The following is a 10776-nucleotide window of genomic DNA, read 5'->3' as shown; positions in this document are numbered from 1 at the left end:
GATAGGAATAAGATCAATAGGTTGAAGAAAGATTTGGGTAGCAAATTTGCAATGAAGGATTTGGGACCAACACAACAGATATTGGGCATGCGGATTATGCGTGATAGGAAAAACAAAAGGTTGTGGCTGTCACAAGAAAAATATATCAAGAAGGTGCTTGACAGGTTTAATATGAAGGATGCCAAGCCAGTTGGTACACCCCTTGCAGCCCACTTCAAGCTGAGTACTGAATTATGTCCTAGTAATGACAAAGAGAAAGAAGAGATGAGCAGAATTCCTTATGCTTCAGCAGTTGGCAGTTTAATGTATGCCATGGTATGCACATGACCAGACATTGCATATTCAGTGGGAGTAGTGAGCAGGTTCCTTACCAATCCAGGCAAACAACATTGGCAAGCAGTAAAATGGATTTTAAGGTATCTCAAGGGTACTAGTCATTATTGTTTATGTTTTGGTCATGATGAGACTGTGCTTGAAGGATTTACAAATGCGGATATGGCTGGAGATATGGATACCAGAAAGTCCACTACAGGTTATTTGTATACATTTGCAGGTGCAACAATATCTTGGGTGTCAAGGCTACAAAGAATAGTAGTCCTCTCTACAACAAAAGCAGAGTACATAGCTGCAACAGAAGCTTGTAAAGAGATGTTGTGGATGCAGCGATTCCTAGGAGAGATAGGAATAAAGCAAGACAAGTATGTGTTATATTGTGATAGTCAGTGTGCCATTCACTTGGCGAAAAACTTAGCATTTCATTCGAAAACCAAGCACATTGACTTAAGGTACCATTGGATCTGGCATGTGTTGGAGGAAGAACAATTATCCTTGGAAAAGATCCATACAAATAAGAACCCTGCTGATATGTTCACTAAGATTCTACCACGAAATAAACATGAGTTATGTAGAGACATGGTAGGACTTGGTGTGACTTGATGACTCTTATTTGGCTTCAAGTGGGAGAATGTTAAGTGTGAAGCCAAATTCACGGAGAATTCTAGATCAGATTTTTCTAGATCTCCAGGGTTCTAGATCTTTCTACATCGCCATTAGTTTCTAGAATCACATGCAGGATTCTAGATCTTCCTACACCGCCAGTGGTTTCTAGATCATTCTAGATCTCCATCCGAATCACACACAGGATTCTAGATCCTTCTTCTGCCTCTATAAATTTGTAATTTCTCTGGCCAAGGAAAGCACGCCAAGGCCCAAGCCTGTTATGTAATGGAAAGTGATTTCTGTTCTTCAGTGATTGTTTTATCTATTCCGCTGTTTCTGACTAAGTAATCTTGTTGTTTCTCCATTTGTCTGTCTCTGTGAATTATTCTCTGCTATTGCCGTCTATGTCTCTGAGTATGAATCCGCTGTGTGTTATGTATGTTCTGGTCTAACAAGAATCCCTTGAATCTTCACTCGATATGATAATAATAATGATAATAAAAATGTCATAGATAGTAGGCCAAAAATTAGTTACAATCCATGGTTAGCTTTATGGTCTAGAAATCCAAAGAGAGCTTGCATTATCTTCTAGAAACCTAAGAAACCTAAGTGTCCTCTTTATACCACATAAGTGTACCGTAAATACTGGGTTTCCTGCTGCAAGAATATAGGGCACAAATTCTGGCTGAGAAACTGCTTGTGATGCTAATGGTTTTGGCGACAAGATATATTTATGCTACATATAGATGCCGATATATCCATCACTACATTTAGAAAATTCAGTAAAGTAAAAGTAATGAAGGGTCTATCAGGATTCTCATCATTCAAAAAAATTTATGTCCACCAGGAGCGGCACAGACATGGTTCTGCGGTCTTACCCAATATAGTAATTTATACGGAACTGCAATTGGATACACCATTACTGCATCTACTAGCATGGCGTAAGTTTTCATCCCAAATAAAATTTAAAATTTAAGATCGATGACTGTGAGTGAACTAAATAAATTTCAATCAAAGTTGGAAATGGTTTGTCAAAGTATTACATAAATAGAATCAATCTTTATGTCCAAATTTGGAGATCGTGGTGAAAAATCACAGGGCAATCAATCGCTCCGATTGTTTCCATACAAAAGGGAAGCAATATCCGTGTCATCCCTCCAACAACCCGTACATGATTGTATTTGGAATAGTGCAACTTTTCCTAGCGCAAATTCCAGACTTCGACCAACTCTGGTGGCTCTCTACAGTAGCTGCAGTCATGTCATTTGGCTATTCATCAATAGGTCTCGGCCTCAGTATTGGTAAAGTTGCAGGTATGATTTTATCTAATTTTGTCGAACTCTTCAATTTTCCACAGCTCTGCTGCTCTCAATTCTCTATGTATTTTAAAGATAAAAACTTTGCTAGAAATCTTGTTTTCTGATGAGAGACTGGTTGAAAAATTGCAGAAGGAAACTTCCATGGAACCCTTCCCTTACTGGAGTTGCAGTAGGTACAATCACTGGAGCCCAGAAAGTTTGGCAGACCTTTCAAGCTCTGGGAGACATTGCTTTTGCCTATTCGTATTCCATGATTCTCATTGAGATCCAGGTACTATATATATATATATTAATTTGGAGCAGTTTAATTATTAGATGAAATAGTTTTTTTATTGGAATTTACGGATAATGATATTATAATTTTATTTGAATGCATAAATGATTTTAACACTTTGAAAAATTGCGTTTGAATTAAACAATTTAAACTAGAATTTTTTAAAAACCCATTGAATTTTGGCAAAAATTAACTCAAAAACACATTTGGAGAAAAAAAAAAAAACATTTAAGATATCCTGTAGTCTAACTAATAGATTGAATAACCTTTTTTCTAGCATTTTTCCTGGTAAATTTTATCCAAAATCTTATATCATTTTTTTTTAAATCATAAGTTGAAGTTGTTTCATTTACGAAGATTAAAAGACTCCAACAATTTTTAGAGTGCTAAATTCATTTATTCATTCAAAATTAATTTTAAAACACAAACTTGATAAAATTCATATTATAGAAATCCAAATCTAGCGAACAAAACCATTTCACCTCTAAATTACATTACACCTGAGTTAAAATATGTTTATTAATTTATTTATTTTTTTACTAATTAAACTAAGCTAAGTAAAAACCATCTACCAACTATGCAATAAATTTGTTTATGGTCCAAATAGAACTGACTCCAATTAAAAAAAAACAATCCACCTGCCATAAAATTAAACAACATACCCACCGAAGTTATAAAAACATGTTACTCCCACCAACCCATTTAACAATTTCCACATGTTGTGATGTAGGACACTATAAAATCACCTCCCGCAGAGAACAAAACAATGAAGAAGGCCACTTTAATGGGTGTCAGCGTCACCACTCTTTTCTACACGCTATCTGGTTGCTTCGGATACGCGGCCTTCGGTAACAGCGCACCTGGGAATCTTCTGACTGGTTTTGGATTTTACAATCCCTTTTGGCTCGTTGACTTGGCCAATGCATGTGTGATCGTTCACCTGGTTGGCGCGTATCAGGTAATTAAGAATCCCCACCTCCATTATTTCACACATCTTTCAATCCAACACGGCATTGACTTCAAATAGTTTTAATATCATGCGCGGAAAATAATTTTTCCTTCATCATTGTTGCAGGTATTCTCTCAACCGCTCTGTGCCTTCATCGAAGAATGGAGCTCCAATAAGTCAATTTATCTACAAGAATTAAAACGTTAACATCCCTATGTTTGGACTGTACAAGGCCAACCTGTTCAGGTTGGTGTGGAGGACATGCTTTGTTATTTCAACTACCCCCATTTCCATGCTTCTGCCCTTTTTCAACGATGTGGTGGGGATTCTGGGGGCAGTAGGATTTTGGCCTCTGACAGTGTATTTCCCCGTGGAAATGTATATAGTCCACAGGAAGATCCCGCGTTACTCGAGCAAGTGGATTCTTCTGCAAACTTTGAGCGTAGTCTGTTTCATTGTTTCGTTGGCAGCTGCCATCGGATCCATCGAAGGCATCATCCAAGACTTGAAGTCGTACAAACCCTTCCATACCGCTTACTGATCAATCCATTGTATTTCTCAGTCAGATTTGGAACGCAACGAGAAAGCTTTTGCTGCATTATAGCTTTTCATGTAAAATCCATTATTTATTTCTTAATGCACTGCGAGGATGTTCTTCTCTCCAATTGGTCAATTTCATATTTTTATTTTCTTCTATCTTTTTTTTTTTTTAATGTATATCTCCATTACAAGCTTGTAAGCTCATTTGCTGGTTTGATGAACTCCTCCTCTGAAAATCCAGAAGACTCATTATCTGCGCGCATATATATGAAGTTTTTTTTGTTCTTCATAATGAATGGAGTAACCCAAGGATTTATAAATTTATTATACAATTCTCTTCTAAAAATTTCTATCACTATATCTATATTTAGTTATTTTCAAATAAAAAGAGATTAACTTGAAAAATAGCAAAAATTCAAATAGCCATATAGATTTTTGTCAATATGAAATCTATTATCTATAATAGGCTAAATTAAAAATTTATGAAAAACTTTTCAGAATCTTAATTGAACCATCTCTGGAGTAGTAAAAACAAATTAAAAATCCTATTCATCTAGAACTTCTAGAAAAGTTTTCCCAATCTTAATTGGACCACCACCTCTGCAGTAGTAAAAGGAAATCGAATCCGAGACGAACACGCAAAACGAGTTGGAAATTCTGAACTCCCAAAAGGAAATTCGTTTCATTTCCGGTCATTTCCATTCGAATAAATTATCTTTCGATTCCCATGTTTATACGCTATTATTTTAATAAATAATTATTTTTTAATAATAATTTGAATTTTAGTAATATAATTCTAAATGAGATTAAGATTTTTTTATTTAAAATGTATTTTTCAATGTATATATAGATTCAATATTAAATCACATGGTTCAAATTTGTGATTTTAAGAAATACTTGCTAGATTTTAGGAAAACTTCAGTAATAAATATGTCCAAAAAAATTTCAAAACTTAAAAGAGTTGACTAACATATCTTCTTAGCAGGTGAGTTTATCTCTTTTAATAATGCTTCCATAATTTTAATGTAATTATCAATAATCACATGAATTGTAGGGATTTAACCTCCATAGAATAGTCATTTGAGGTGTCTATTTTCTAATAGCTTTTTTTAGAATTTTAATTTAATTATCAAAACTTATTATGTGGATAGTAGGATTTAATCTCCACTAAATATTTTGGAATATTCTTAGTAGTATTAAATGTTTTGATGCTTATCATGGAATGATGTCTATCAATGTTTATCTACCATTTAATTTATATGGTTATGCTAGTTTTAGTAATAAGGTTCAAATTTATGTCAAATATAGTTATGCATTTTTTTCTTTTTAATTTAATTAAAAATATTATAAAATTAAATTAAAATAAATTATTTTAATTGTGAAATGAATTATAATTTTTTAGATACATGGTATTGTTAAGCCATGGCATTGTAACAAAGTCGATTTAGAAATTAAAAATCTTCATACTATAATGGGGTTTATCTATAATTAAGAGTCATGTCTCTCTCTCTCTCTCTCTATATATATATATATAAGTTATAATTTAGTTAAATTTTATAATTTTATAATTGAAATGTATTATGACTCGGCCATGGGTAACATGGATTAATGTTATGGATGTTTACTAATCATTTAATTTATATGGTTGCACTAGTTTTACTAATAGTCATGATAAAGGGCTTAGATTTATCTCAAAATTAGTTATGACCATTTAGCTTTTCAATTTAGTTAAAAAAATATAATGTCCACAAATGTCATTCAACTCTTATTGCTTATTATTACTTTACTATGTTTTTAATGTTACATTTTTTTTGAAGTGTATATATGTTTAACTTTTATCTTAAATCCTTTTATAACTATTACTAATAATAATTAAAAATAAAGATTAATGCTATGGATGTTTATTAATCATTTAATTTATATGGTTGCACTAGTCTTACTAATAGTCATGATAAAGGGCTTAGATTTATCTCAAAATTAGTTATGACCATTTAGGTTTTCAATTTAGTTAAAAAAATATAATGTCCACAAATGTCATTCAACTCTTATTGCTTATTATTACTTTACCATGTTTTTACTGTTACATTTTTTTTTGAAGTGTATATATGTTTAACTTTGATCTTAAATCCTTTTATAACTATTACTAGTAATAATTAAAAATAAAATTTTAATTTAGTTAAATATAATTATTATTTTTTTAATTTTGACAAAATGTGTCATGAAATAAATGTTTTGATGCATATTATAAATTGATGCTTATTTACATTTACCTATTTTTTGTTTTGTAAGTTTAAATTGTATTCCCTTAAAAAGTCAAATGAAACATGTACATTAATCAAACATCATCAACTAATATGTCCTTGGTAGGTGGTCTCAATCTGCCCAAATGGGAAACTTGATATTTTTGACCACCTACCTATAGAGTAATTAGTCCAAATTCAAGAAGTTTCAACATCAAAAGTATAATAAGGCTATCTATGAGTGTATTGTAAAAACAAAAGCTAAATATAAGCACAGGGACTCAAGTATCTAAAGAAGTGATCAAGGCAGTGTCTCTTCCATTCGATCTCGGAGAGCATGTGACTTTGGTTTGCACTAAAAATAAAGTTCTATGTGAGCAATCCTCCCCTCAATCTCGTCAAGACGATAGTTTTGATTGCGCTGGTATCTTTTGACATCCTCCAAGCCAAAAAGTATGTTATATCTCTCAACCTGTTTATCCATCAATATTTTGCCTAGTAGAGTCTTCATCTCCCAATATAAGGTCAGTGCACCATAATAGTGCTTCCTTCATCCTCGGGTTTGCCCCAAATCAGAAGTCCAATTGGTTATGTCTTCTAGGATCTCAAAATTCAAGAAGAATTGTCTTTCTTGCACTACTCTCTTGTGGCCTTGGGGACTACCCCCCTTCCCACCCCTGCTTTGCATTATTTGGCCCTCCATATTCCACCAAAAGCAATGAACTTTTAATTTAAAAATCTCAGGACCCAAAATTGAGACAAAAGTAGCGTAAATTCTAGACTCTGTTATCTTAAAGATACTAGTTTTATACAAGCCAAAACAAATCCATTTCAAGACGTAATAGAAGTAACACCTGAACAATATAAAACTACCCCGATACAATGTAAGCTACCAGACGTGTCTGGAAGCTAGCCATGTGTTATGTACCTAGGGGGGATAATATGGGGTACCAAGGGAGGTACCCAAGGTAATAATGTAATAATGGGATGGGCCATAGTAATAAATAAGGTGGTTAACCCATGTCATGTAAGGGACCACAAGTAGTTAATAATAATGTAAGGGGCCCATGGTATTAGTCGATGGTATGAGGAAACCATGGTAATGATACATGGTATTGTATGTATGAGGCCTATATAAAGGCTAGAGACTCCACATGGAGGATATGAAGAGAAGTATTCTTGTATGAACAAGCATATGGCTTGTGGAGTGTTCTCCTTCCTTAAGGAGTGATTGTATGGTGTTGCCCTACCATAAGGGTTTTGATAATAAAGAATCATTTCATATTATTTCTGGGTTTCTTTGTATTATCTTATACTTTTATATCAGATCTATAATATTCTTGGGCTAGATCTACAACAATTGGTATCAGAGCACTTTCTTGGGCAAACCGTGGAGATTTTTTTTCATTTTTTGTAGGGATTTTTGGGTGGCGAAATTGCAGATCAGATCTGTACGTTTTGGTGCTAGATCTGCAGAATCTAATTACAGATCTGTATTCCTTGTGAAAAATACCCAAATTCAAAAAAAAAATCAGTTGAATCGGAGTCCGGATGAAGGAGATATCGTTGATTTAAAAATCAGTGGGGTTGCAGATAATTTTCAGGACAGCGAGTTTGCGGCGCAGATCTATAAGTCTTGGTGCCAGATCTGCAAGATCTAATTGTAGATCTGGAATCTTTGTGAAAAAACACCTAATTTCAAAAAATAAATCAGTCGAATCGGAGTCTGGATGAGGGAGATATCGCTGATTTAAAATCAGCTCTTTTTTGCAGAAATTTTGGGTTACGGCAGGAGAGTTGCAGCGCAGATCCGGAATTCTAGTGCCTGGATCAGGATTTCTATCACATGGGCAGATGCAGAATGATTGTTCCATTTCTGAAAACAGGTCATAATAAAGATTCTGAGCAATATTGATGAAACTGTGACCATTTCAAATTTTCGCCAATTTTTGTGATGGCGGGCCGAGATCTGAATTTGAATGACTTATATCCATTTGATGGTTCTCATCCAGCCAAATGGCTAGCACAAATGGAGAAATGTTTTAGATTGAATTACATCATGAATGATGAGACTCAGCTGAATTTGGGAACAATGTACTTGGACAATGAAAGATTGCAATGGTGGCAAGGGCATCAACGTCGCTATCGTTGGCCCTTGACTTGGGATAAATTCACTAAAGCTCTTATGGACCGCTTTGACCGAAAAGCTAATCTTGTGGATAAGCTCACACAGACAGACACACAACCTAGCAAAGATTTTATTTTTACAGGAAAGAAGGAAACCAAGGAACCTAAAGGGTTATTTTCTGCTGGTATCTCCTTATTGCAGGTTCATGGATTGATTCAGAAGGAGAAAATCATTGTGTCTATAAATCCGAGTTGCAAGCAAAATCTCATAAATGTCAATTTGGCAAAAAAATTGCAAGTCCCAGCAAAACAAATTGCACATACAGAGGATGATGATAAGGATGTTCAAATCTATAAGGATTTGAAGCTTTCTATGGATAAGTATGTGTTTCATGGTGATTTTTATGCTTCAGAGATGGATAATATCGATGTTGTTTTGGGATATCCTTGGATGGAATCTGTGGGTACTATCAATATTAATGTGCAGAAGAAATTCTTGAAGCTATGGTATAAAAAGAAGAAAATTACATTACAGGATATTTCCATCCATAAACAGGTAGAGTCCACGGAGGTTGACGCACAAGATGTTACAGGGACTGACATATCAGATGATGAGCAGTTGATGGTCGACAATCAAACACAAACAAAGGCTGAAGCAGAAAAGGTTACAGGTGCTGATACATCTGAGGATGATTCAGTGGTTGAAGTCATATTGAAAAAGAAGACACCACAAGAGGCACCACAGCAAGGTGAAGTAAAGAAAAAGCCATTGTGGGTTAAAATTTCAACATATTATCACCCACATCACCCAACAAGACAACAATCAAGATGGCAACCAATTAGCCACATGGACAACAAACCCCGCAGGACAGATCGAGAGGAACAAAGATCCACCTACTACACTTCCACACAGAAGATCTACCGCAGTCAACTTCCATCTCAAGCGAGCGAGGCACCAGCGAGATCGAGGGTTCACCTTTCTCTTGGATGGCTAGATGCACGTGCATGGTATCAGTGGACTACTCTCTTGAGTAGATCTTATTATTTATGTTCTTCCCATGTTTCGAGGACGAAACATGTTTAGGGGGGTGGAATGTTATGTACCTAGGGGGGATAATATGGGGTACCAAGGGATGTACCCAAGGTAATAATGTAATAATGGGATGGGCCATAGTAATAAATAAGGTGGTTAACCCATGTCATGTAAGGGACCACAAGTAGTTAATAATAATGTAAGGGGCCCATGGTATTAGTTGATGGTATGAGGAAACCATGGTAACGATACATGGTATTGTATGTATGAGGCCTATATAAAGGCTAGAGACTCCACATGGAGGATATGAAAAGAAGTATTCTTGTATGAACAAGCATATGGCTTGTGGAGTGTTCTCCTTCCTTAAGGAGTGATTGTATGGTGTTGCCCTACCATAAGGGTTTTGATAATAAAGAATCATTTCATATCATTTTTGGGTTTATTTGCATGGTCTTATATTTTTGTATCTGATCTATAATATTCTTAGGTTAGATCTATAACACCATGGCTCAATGGTGTCATCAACATGTAAACCACATAGACTCAGACCACCAAAGAATGAAAGACCTATAAATATGGAAGAAATTTTACAACAAATATGGAAGAAATTTTACGACAAATAGTGTCCCCAACCCAATTTAGTTGTCGGTTTCTCAGGACACCACCACTAAGAGCACTAACTGTTACAAATAACAAATACACTACCTCACAACTAGGCTTCCTTAACCTAGCACAAAATTCACACTGAATCTCTAAGCAATTAAACAACTTTATGAAGATATACCATATAAAAAACAGAGAATTTCCTTGAGGTTTATGAATTACCCAGTAGTAGTGGAGAGATACCTTTCAATTCCATGCTAGGTGATGTGTTTCACTTTGGGTTGGCTCGATTGCATCCAAAAGCACAAGCTCGACCAGGTTGTGCCTCACTCTGTGTCCACCACCGTCTACTTCATCTGCTCTCACCTCTAGTGACTTACACAGGTCAGTCTGTCGAGCATCCCACAGACTAGTGCATTCAAAGCGCCTCACAGATATTATCATCTTTACTTCTTCTTTAAACCAAAACCAAAGACCATGCCACCTACTCCACTACAAGTTTTCATCCCAAAATATCTCTTGGGGCTGGGAAACATCCCCTCGTTGCTTTGAATACCGAGATCAACTCGCTCGAACCTCCGTCATCTCTATTATATCATAATACATAGCGCTAAGGGGGAGTAAAGATCACATGCTTATCCATGCAAGGGGGTGACCCTGCCACCCCCCACATGAACTCTCCTCGCATTTTCTAGGTGGCGGGCATGACCCCCTAATCACATTATTCTCTCTGGATTCATCCTCATTGGGAG

General features: G+C 35.2%; 1 pseudogene across 1 annotated transcript; it reads left to right on the top strand.

Moving 5' to 3' along the window:
* Positions 1-2043: 2043 nt before the first annotated feature.
* On the top strand, positions 2044-4113 carry LOC149259367 (amino acid permease 3-like; annotated as a pseudogene). The gene is made up of 4 exons (XR_016247203.1): positions 2044-2252; positions 2369-2529; positions 3263-3490; positions 3608-4113. The product of XR_016247203.1 is annotated as an amino acid permease 3-like (transcript).
* The last annotated feature ends 6663 nt before the right edge of the window (positions 4114-10776 follow it).

Source organism: Pinus tabuliformis, chromosome 6 (genome assembly GCF_031772625.1).
Source record: "Pinus tabuliformis cultivar Carrire ecotype Pingquan chromosome 6, CPIR1, whole genome shotgun sequence".
Taxonomy (NCBI): domain Eukaryota; kingdom Viridiplantae; phylum Streptophyta; class Pinopsida; order Pinales; family Pinaceae; genus Pinus; species Pinus tabuliformis.
The sequence above is the reverse complement of the archived record's forward strand: the minus strand, read 5'-3'. Positions and strand labels throughout refer to the sequence as shown.